Here is an 11,111-nt window from a genome sequence, read left to right on the forward strand (position 1 = left end):
GGAAAAAGAAAAGGGCAAAAATCCAGGCTGTTACAGGAATTTATCTATTAATCATATTCAAAAAGAATTAACTAAATAGCACTGTCTAATAAAAAATGGCAGCAATTCTTGCAAACTTTAAAGTTTCTGTTTTTTACAACAAGATCTCAAAGACTTTCCCCAAGTCTTCCCAAAGGTTCTACTTGGCACAAACACTAATTAAAAGTATAAAACCACATCTAAACAGAGGCTAGATGAATTATTTAATGAATAACAGAAAGGAAAAATATTGGGTTGTCTCCCAACAAGCGCTTTTTTTAAAGCCTTTTAGCTAGGCAAAAGATTTCAACGATGCTCACATGAAAGACAAGAATTGAAGCACAAAGAGAGCATCATAAAACACGTGACAAACACATCTAAGTCTAACATACTTCCTATGCATAGGCATCTTATAGGCAAACATATTATCAAGGCAAGCAAAAACTAGCATATGCAAGGAACTGAAAAGAAACAATAGCAATCTCAACATAACGAGAGGTAATTTAGTAACATGAAAATTTCTACAACCATATTTTCCTCTCTCATAATAATTACATGCAGGATCATAAGCAAAATCAACAATATAGCTATCACATAAATTATTCTCAACATGGTCCACATGCATGCAAAGTTGACACTTTTCCGAAATAGAGGGATTAACATTAACTAAAGTCATGACCTCTCCAAACCCACTTTTATCAAAAACTTCATAAGATTGAACATTCTCCAAATATATGGGATCTAAAGTTGACACGTTTCCAAACCCACTTTCAATATTATTACAAACATTATTATCAATCTCATATTCATCATGGGGCTTAAATAAATTTTCAAGATCATAAGAAGAATCACCCCAATCATGATCATTGTAACAAATAGTAGTCATAGCAAAACTAGCATCCCCAAGCTTAGGGTTTTGCATATTATAAGCACAATTGACATTAATAGAATTTATACTATCATCATTGCAATCATGCTTTCTATTCAAAGATCCATCGTGAATCACTCCATAAAGTACTTCATCACAATTTTCAGATTCACAAATTTCAAGAAAAACTTCATAAAGATAATCTAGTGCTCAAAACTCACTAGCAATTGGTTCATCATAATTGGATCTCTTAAAAAGATTAGCATGTGGATGAGGATACATAGATCTTAGGTTCTCTGTTTAGCAATAAATAAACAACTATTCCAACCAAACGAGCAAACGATCCAAGACATCAAAGCAAATGGAAAGACGAACAGAAGAAGGGCGAATAAAATGGCAAGGGTGAAGTGGGGGAGAGGAAAATGAGAGGCAAATGGCAAATAATGTAATGCGAGGGATAAGAGTTTGTTATGGGTACTTGTTATGTCTTGACTTGTGCTTAGACTCCCCGGCAACGGCACCAGAAATCTTTCTTGCTACCTCTTGAGCACTGCGTTGGTTTTCCCTTAAAGTGGAAAGGGTGATGCAGCAAAGTAGCGTAAGTATTTCCCTCCATTTTCGAGAACCAAGGTATCATTCCAGTAGGAGGCTGATAACCCACAAGTATAGGGGATCGCAACAGTTTTCGAGGGTAGAGTATTCAACCCAAATTTATTGATTCAACAGAAGGGGAGCCAAAGAATATTCTCAAGTATTAGCAGCTGAGTTGTCAATTCAACCACACCTGGAAACTTAATATCTGCAGCAAAGTATTTAGTAGCAAAGTAATATGATAGTAGTCGTAACGGTAGCAAAAGGTAATGATAGCAAAAGTAATGTTTTTGGTATTTTGTAGTGATGATAACAATAGCAACGGAAAAATAAATAAGCGAAGAACAATATATGGAAAGCTCGTAGGCATTGGATCAGTGATGGAGAATTATGCCGGATGCGGTTCATCATGTAACAGTCATAACCTAGGGTGACACAGAACTAGCTCCAATTCATCAATGTAATGTAGGCATGTATTCCGAATATAGTCATACGTGCTTATGGAAAAGAACTTGCATGACATCTTTTGTCCTACCCTTCCGTGGCAGCGGGGTCCTAATGGAAACTAAGGGATATTAAGGCCTCCTTTTAATAGAGTACTAGACCAAAGCATTAACACATAGTGAATACATGAACTCCTTAAACTACGATCATCACCGGTAAGTATCCCGATTATTGTCACTTCGGGGTTAACGGAGCATAACACATAATAGGTGACTATAGACTTGCAAGATAGGATCAAGAACTCTCATATATTGATGAAAACATAATAGGTTCAGATCTGAAATCATGGCACTCGGGCCCTAGTGACAAGCATTAAGCATAGCAAAGTCATAGCAACATCAATCTCAGAACATAGTGGATACTAGGGATCAAACCCTAACAAAACTAACTCGATTACATGATAAATCTCATCCAACCCATCACCGTCCAGCAAGCCTACGATGGAATTATTCACGCACGGCGGTGAGCATCGTGAAATTGGTGATGGAGGATGGTTGATGATGACGATGGCGATGGATTCCCCTCTCCAGAGCCCCGAACGGACTCCAGATCAGCCCTCCTGAGAGGTTTTAGGGCTCGGCGGCGGCTCCGTATCGTAAAACGCGATGAATCCTTCTCCTATTTTTTCTCCCCGAAAGCAAATATATAGAGTTGGAGTTGAGGTCGGAGGAGCTCCAGGGGGCCCATGAGGTAGGGGGCGCGCCCTAGGGGGGCAGGCGTGCCCCCACCCTCGTGGCTAGGGTGTGGGCCCCCTGGTCTACATCTTTTGCAAGGATTTTTTATTATTTCCGAAAAGATGTTCCGTGAAGTTTCAGGTCATTCCGAGAACTTTTGTTTCTGCACATAAATAACACCATGGTAATTCTGCTGAAAACAGCGTCAGTCCGGGTTAGTTCCATTCAAATCATGCAAGTTAGAGTCCAAAACAAGGGCAAAAGTGTTTGGAAATGTAGATACGGCGGAGACGTATCAACTCCCCCAAGCTTAAACCTTTGCTTGTCCTCAAGCAATTCAGTTGATAAACTGAAAGTGATAAAGAAAAACTTTTACAAACTTTGTTTGCTCTTGTTGTTGTAAATATGTAAAACAAGCATTCAAGTTTTCAGCAAAGATTATAAACTAACCATATTCACAATAACACATAAGTCTCATATTTACTCATATCAATGGCATAATCAACTAGCGAGCAATAATAATAAATCTCGGATGACAACACTTTCTCAAAACAATCATAATATGATATAACAAGATGGTATCTCGCTAGCCCTTTCTGAGACCGCAAAACATAAATGCAGAGCACCTTCAAAGATCAAGGACTGACTAGACATTTTAATTCATGGTAAAAGAGATCCACTCAAGTCATACTCAATGTAAACTAATAGTAATGAATGCAGATGACAGTGCTGCTCTCCAACCGGTGCTTTATAATAAGAGGGTGATGACTCAACATAAAAATTAATAGATAGGCCCTTCGCAGAGGGAAGCAAGGATTTGTAGAGGTGCCAGAGCTCGATTTTGAAATAGATATGAATAATATTTTGAGCAGTATACTTTCATTGTCAAGATAACAACCAAGAGATGGCGATATCTTCCATGCTACACACATTATAGGCGGTTCCCAAACAGAATGGTAAAGTTTATATATACCCCCCTCCACCAACAAGCATCAATCCATGGCTTGCTCGAAACAACGATTGCCTCCAACTAACGACAGTCCCGAGGGAGTTTTGTTTGCAATTATTTTGATTTGAGTTGCATAAAGCATGGGACTGGGCATCCCGGTGACCAGCCATTTTCTCATGAGTGAGGAGCGGAGTCCACTCCTCTTGAGAATAACCCGCCTAACATGGAAGATACGGACAACCCTAGTTGATACATGAGCTATTCGAGCATACAAAACAAGATATATATTTGAAGGTTTAGAGTTTGGCATATACAAATTTACTTAGAACGGCAGGTAGATATCATATATAGGTAGGTATGGTGGACTCGTATGGCATAACTTTGGGGTTTATGGAGTTGGATGCACAAGCAGTATTCCCGCTTAGTACAGGTGAAGGCTAGCAAAATACTGGGAAGCGACCAGCTAAAGAGCGACAACAGTCATGAACATGCATTAAAATTAATCAACACCGAATGCAAGCATGAGTAAGATATAATCCACCATGAACATAAATATCGTGAAGGCTATGTTGATTTTGTTTCAACTACATGCGTGAACACGTGCCAAGTCAAGTCACTTAAATCATTCAGAGGAGGATACCACCCTATCATACCACATCACAACTATTTTAATAGCATGTTGGCACGCAAGGTAAACCATTATAAGCTCCTAGCTAATCAAGCATGGCACAAGAAACTATGATCTCTAGTTGTCATTGCAAACATGTTTATTCATAATAGGCTGAATCAAGAACGATGAACTAATCATATTTACAAAAACAAGAGAGGTCGAGCTCAAACCAGCTTTTCTCATCTCAATCAGTCCATCTTATATCGTCATAATTTCCTTTCACTTGCACGACTGAACGATGTGGATAATAATAAGAGTGCACGTGCATTGAACTAAGCTGGAATCTGCAAGCATTCAAAAAACAGGAGAAGACAAGGCAATATGGGCTCTTTTGTCAAATCAACAGTAATGCATATAAGAGCCACTTCAACAATTTAATTATGGTCTTCTCCTATCGACCCCCAAAGAAAAGGAAAGAAATAAAACTATTTACACGGGAGAGCTCCCAACAAGCAAAAGAAGAACATGAAATCTTTTTGGGTTTTCTTTTTAATTACTACTACAAGCATGGAAAGTAAACTAATTAAAAGCTACAATTAATTTTTTTTGGTTTTCTTAAGGTTTTATTAAGCACACAAGAAGAAAGCATAAAAAGGGAAATACACTAGCATGGATGATACAATGAAAAAGTATGAGCACCGACATCTAGCAATGAGTGTGTGAACATGAATGTAATGTCGGTGGGAAATACGTACTCCCCAAAGCTTAGGCTTTTGGCCTAAGTTGGTCTATGGCCACGGTTGGCCTGGCGGATATCCATAATAATAGTTGGGGTCGTACTGCGATGCAGCGGCTATTGCCTCCTGAGATGCAGCATGGCGACGAGCGGCCTCCGCCCTCCTCTCGTACTCATCTGCCTCCTCTTTGGTAATAACATATCTTCCTTTTGCCTGATAATCAGAAAAGGCATGAGCAGGGAGAGTAATACAGACAGCACGGCGTCTGTCAAAGATTAAGAGATACTGGAGAGGTGATTCATTCCTCTCAACAAACTGGTGGTGAAACATAGCATTAAAGTCTAGGTAAGCAGGAGGCAATTCAATATCATCATTACATATGGTTACACCAAGAAAATCAGCTAAGCGGGTTGCATAAATTCCACCAAAGAAATCTTCATTAAATCTATTAAGATGCAACCTACGTGCAACAATGGCTCCCAAATTATGAGATTTGTCTCCTAACATAGCACTCCTAAGAATACTAAGGTCAGGAACACACATATGACATGCTTCATCTTTACCATTAATGCATCTACCTATGAAGAGAGCAAAATAATGTATAGCAGAAAAGTGAATGCTCCCTATGGTAGCTTGTGTTATATCTCTAGATTCCCCCACAGTTATACTAGCAAGAAAATCTCTAAATTCAGATTTGTGAGTTCCCTGACACTACCGCATTGTGGAAGTTTGCAAGCAGTGGTACAATCCTCTAAGTCCATAGTGTAAGAATTTTCATAAAGATCAAACAGGACAGTTGGAGAATTACGTGAAGATAAAAATTCAAACCTCCTCACAAAGGAACTAGTGAGATAGTGATACTGGCGGCACTTTTCTTCCTCGAAGCTCACAAGATCAGCGTTACGCAAATATGCATTAAATTCTTCCTTAATTCCCGCTCGATCCATAAAGTTTTCCGAAGGCCATTCACAAGGACGCACTGGAGCATGTCTTGGTGGTTCTTCATCAGCATCAAGCATTGCAAGCCTGGGTCCTTGCTTCCTTGAAGAACCACCTTGGTACATTTTCCTAAGCATATTTCTTCCTCTGAAAAATTTCTCAAATTTTTAGTAACTTAAAACAAAAGTGAACCAAGCTCAACAAAATTGATAGCAACAACTCCTACAAGTGCCTAGAGCCTATATCATGCATTAGAACTACTTTTAACCATATAAATTTGACATGCAAGCTCAAGAACATGGTCACCTAGGCAGCACAAATTTGCAATGAATAAAGCACCAGAACAAAAACTAATTGGACCAATGGAGGAGTCACATACCAAGGAACAATCCCCCCAAGCAGTTTTGTGAGAGGTGCTTTGAGCAAGGAGATCGAAAATCGTAGCAAAATGACCTAGAACTCGTGCTTCAGATGGATATTCGTGTTTGTGGGAGGAAGAAGAAGTGTGTGGGTGCAGGAATAAGTGGAGGAGGGCCACCGTGGGCCCACGAGGCAGGGGCGCGCCCTCCACCCTCGTGGCCAGGTGGATGCCCCCCGTGCTGTGTTCTTGGTGCCAAAAATTCTCAAATATTCTAGAAAAAATCATATTTAAATTTCAGGGCATTTGGAGAACTTTCATTTTCGAGGTATTTTTATATTGCACGGATAATTCAGATAACAGACGGAAAATACTTATTTTTATTTTATTTAATATAAATAACAGAAAGTAAAAGGAGGGTACAGAGAGTTGTGCCTTCTAGTTTCATCCATCTCATGCTCATCAAAAGGAATCCACTAACAAGGTTGACGAGGTCTTGTTAACAAACTCATTTCGAATACATGGAACCGGAGAAATTTCGAATAACACTATGTTACCTCAACGGGGATATGCACATCCCCAATAATAAGAATATCATATTTCATCTTTATAGTAGGAAGAGGAAATTCAAAACCTCCAAATATAATCGATGGGATTTTTCCAATAGAGTTGATACTATGAACTTGAGGTTGTTTCCTTAGAAAGTGTACCATATGCTCATTACCATTAACATGAAAAGTGACATTGCCTTTAGTGCAATCAATAACAGCTCCTGCAGTATTCAAAAAGGGTCTTCCAAGAATAATATACATACTATCATCCTCGGGAATATCAAGAATAACAAAGTCCATTAATAATAACATTTGCAACTACAACAGGCACATCCTCACAAATACCGACAGGTATAGCAGTTGATTTATCAGCCATTTGCAAAGATATTTTAGTAGGTGTCAACTTATTCAAATCAAGTCTACGATATAAAGAGAGAGGCATAACACTAACACCGGCTCCAAGATCACATAAAGCAGTTTTAACATAGTTTCTTTTAATGGAGCATGGTATAGTGTGTACTCCGGGATCTCCTAGTTTCTTTGGTATTCCACCTTTAAAAGTATAATTAGCAAGCATGGTGGAAATTTCAGCTTTCGGAATCTTTCTTTTATTAGTAACAATTTCTTTCATGTACTTAGTATAAGGATTCATTTTGAGCATATCAGTTAATCGCATACACAAAAAGATAGGTCTAATCATTTCAGCAAAGCGCTCAAAATCCTCATCATCCTTTTTCTTGGATGGTTTGGGAGGAAAAGGCATGGGTTTTTTGAACCCATGGTTCTCTTTCTTTACCATATTTCCTAGCAACAAAGTCTTTCTTATCATAACATTGATTCTTCGATTGTGGGTTATCAAGATCAACAGCAGGTTCAACTTCTATATCATTATCATTACTAGGTTGAGCATCATCATGAACATTATTATTATCACTAGTTTCTGGTTCATTACCAGATTGTGTTTCAGCATCATAAATAGAAATATCATTTGGATTCTCGGGAGTTTCAGTAATATGTTCACTAGAATCATGCAAAGTCCTATCATTTTTCTTTTTCTTCCTTTTAGAAGAACTAGGTGCATCTATATTATTTCTCTGAGAATCTTGCTCAATTCTCTTAGGATGGCCTTCAGGATACAAAGGTTCCTGTGTCATTTTACCACCTCTAGTCATAACTCTAACAATATTGTCATTATTCTAACTATTCAGTTCATTGAGCAAATCATTTTGAGCCTTAAGTACTTGTTCTACTTGAGTGGTAACCATAGAAGCATGTTTACTAATAAGTTTAAGTTCACCTTTGACATTAGCCATATAATCACCCAAGTGTTCAAGCATATTTGAATTGTATTTCAATTGTCTACCAAAATAAGCATTGAAGTCTTCTTGCTTAACCATAAATTTATCAAACTCATCTAGTAAATGGGATTTCAGCTTTATCATATCTATAGAGAGAATTTACCTTTACTACCTGTGTCGGGTTATCAAGACCATGTACTTATTCAATAGGTGAAGGATGAAGATCATATGTTTCTTCAACAGGTGGTAAATTAAGACCATGTATTTCTTCAATAGGAGGTAGATTCTTAACATCTTCAGCTTTAATACCTTTTTCTTTCATAGATTTCTTTGCCTCTTGCATATCTTCAGGACTAAGAAATAGAACACCTCTCTTCTTCGGAGTTGGTTTAGGAATAGGCTCAGGAAGTGTCCAATTATTTTCATTTGTCAACATATTATTCAATAAAATTTTAGCTTCATCCGGTGTTCTTTCCCTGAAAACAGAACCAACACAACTATCCAGGCAACCTCTAGAAGCATCGGTTAGTCCATTATAAAAGATATCAAGCATTTCATTTTTCTTAAGAGGATGATCAGGCAAAGCATTAAGTAACTTGAGAAGCCTCCCCCAAGCTTGTGGGAGACTCTCTTCTTCAATTTGCACAAAATTATATATATCCCTTAAGGCAGCTTGTTTCTTATGAGCAGGGAAATATTTAGCAGAGAAGTAATAAATCATATCCTGGGGACTACGCACACAACCAGGATCAAGAGAATTAGACCATATATTAGCATCACCCTTTAACGAGAACGGAAACATTTTAAGGATATAAAAGTAACGAGTTCTCTCATCGTTAGTGAACAGGGTGGCTATATCATTTAATTTAGTAAGATGTGCGACAACAGTTTCGGATTCATAGCCATGAAAAGGATGAGATTCAACCAAAGTAATTATATCAGGATCAACCGAGAATTCATAATCCTTATCAGTAACATAGATAGGTGAAGTAGCAAAAGCAGGGTCAGGTTTCATTCTAGCATTAAGAGATTTTGCTTCCATTTAGCTAATAACCTCTTGAGCTCGTATCTATCTTTGCAATCTAAAATAGCTAGAGCAGCTTCTTTTTCAAAAACATAACCCTCAGGAATAACAGGTGATTCATATTTATTAGGGGAAGAGTCTTCATCATCACTTTCATCAATATTATCAGATTCAATATTTTCACTCTCTCTAACCCTAGCAAGTTGTTCATCAAGAAATTCACCAAGTGGCACAGTAGTATCAAGCATAGAAGTAGTTTCATCATAAGTATCATGCATAGCAGAAGTGGCATCATCACTCGCCTTAAGATTCGCCTGTTCCCTAGGGTTGTATAAACGGCACCGTTGAGTTACCCATGCCCGCATTGATGAGGATCCCACAATAAGGGGACACGATCTCTATTTCGACAAGACGTGCCAAATAGCAACCGCATCTCGAAGCGTGGAATGGCAGAAGAAAAACGGTTCAAAATTATAACCGGACAGACACGATGTCGTGTTGGAAAAAAGCTGTCAACAGATTAGGTTCGTGCAAATATTATATTCTCTCTGCGGTTGTGTATGGTGTGCGTAATAGGTCAGGATACTATCATTGCATCAGAAGACTATCTTGGAGGTCAGAGAAAGGGGAACCCGCCTTACAATGCCGAAGACAATTAGCGTGCCGGACTCCTCGTCATTGAAATCCAGGTTCGGGGGCTACTGAGGGAGTCCTGGACTAAGGGGTCCTCGGGCGTCCGGCCTGTTATCCATCGGCCGGACTGATGGGCTGTGAAGACATGAAGGCCAAAGATTGCACCGTGTCCGGATTGGACTCTACTTGGCGTGGAAGGCAAGCTTGGCGACTGAAGATTCCTTCTTATGTAACCGACTCCATGTAGACCCTAGATCCCCTCAGTGTCTATATAAACCGAAGGGGATAGTCCGGAAAGGACACCGCATATACTCATTACCATACCCACATAGGCTAGGCTTCTAGGGTTTAGCCATTACGATCTCGTGGTAGATCAACTCTTGTAACTAGTATAATTCCCGTGCGTTGCCACGGGCCTTTTAGTTTGTTCTAATCCAATTGCACCTATGAATACATTGCATATTTGTCTCTCGTTTCCCACTTTGTCTATCACCCTCCATCTTTCTCTCTAACCTTCTCTTTCTCACTCTTGCTTCCTCTTTCTTTCTAGCCCTCTCTATCTCTCCACGACACAATCCCCTAATGACGAAAAAGCCCTCCCCCCGCTTTATATTATAAAGCAACCATCACCTCATACATTCGAGAAGACCTATACACACACCCAAAGCAAGATACAAAGGTGCCGACAAACCATCCCAACGACTACCAAGCATACTACGAATGAGCACAGAAGAACCGCTTCTAGCCGACGGACCACCACATGGGTGATCCACCGAGGAGAAGTGAGATGGCCAACGCCGGAGCAGTGACTCCAAAACGGCGCCTCCAAGAAGGGCAGGACCAGGATAGCCGCCACCGTCTGATCCCATGGATCAAGTTTTCACCCAGAGCAACACGAAGGGAGTGAGAGTACCGCGGCAGAGCCTGCAAAAAGGAAACAATGTTTGCGGATGCCGCCGCCGACGGCTAGTACAAAGATTGGGCAAGTGATGTACCTTGGTGCTCTGAGCCCCTCCGTCGCACCCCCGCTCCGCCCACCACTCGCCCAAGCGGCCATGTTTGCTCGCCCGCACCCAAGCCACGCAAATGCGCCCAATCAACGCGCCTCCCATCGCCAGGGTCGTGGTTCTCCACCCAGACCACCCTGAGAACATCAATGGGGGTGGCCTCAAATAGCTCCGCCAACTCCAACCACCGTCGGAACCGACAACGCCCGTCCCACCTGAAGCATTGCCAGAAAGCACCAGGCTATGGAAAGAGGAAGGGGGAGGAGTGACACACGGCCACAACCCTATACTGGCGACATGCGACTCAACAACGGCGGAGCCCCCGTCCCTCCTACAACCTCCTCCCCCCC

This window comes from Triticum aestivum, chromosome 3A (genome assembly GCF_018294505.1).
Source record: "Triticum aestivum cultivar Chinese Spring chromosome 3A, IWGSC CS RefSeq v2.1, whole genome shotgun sequence".
NCBI classification, from domain to species: domain Eukaryota; kingdom Viridiplantae; phylum Streptophyta; class Magnoliopsida; order Poales; family Poaceae; genus Triticum; species Triticum aestivum.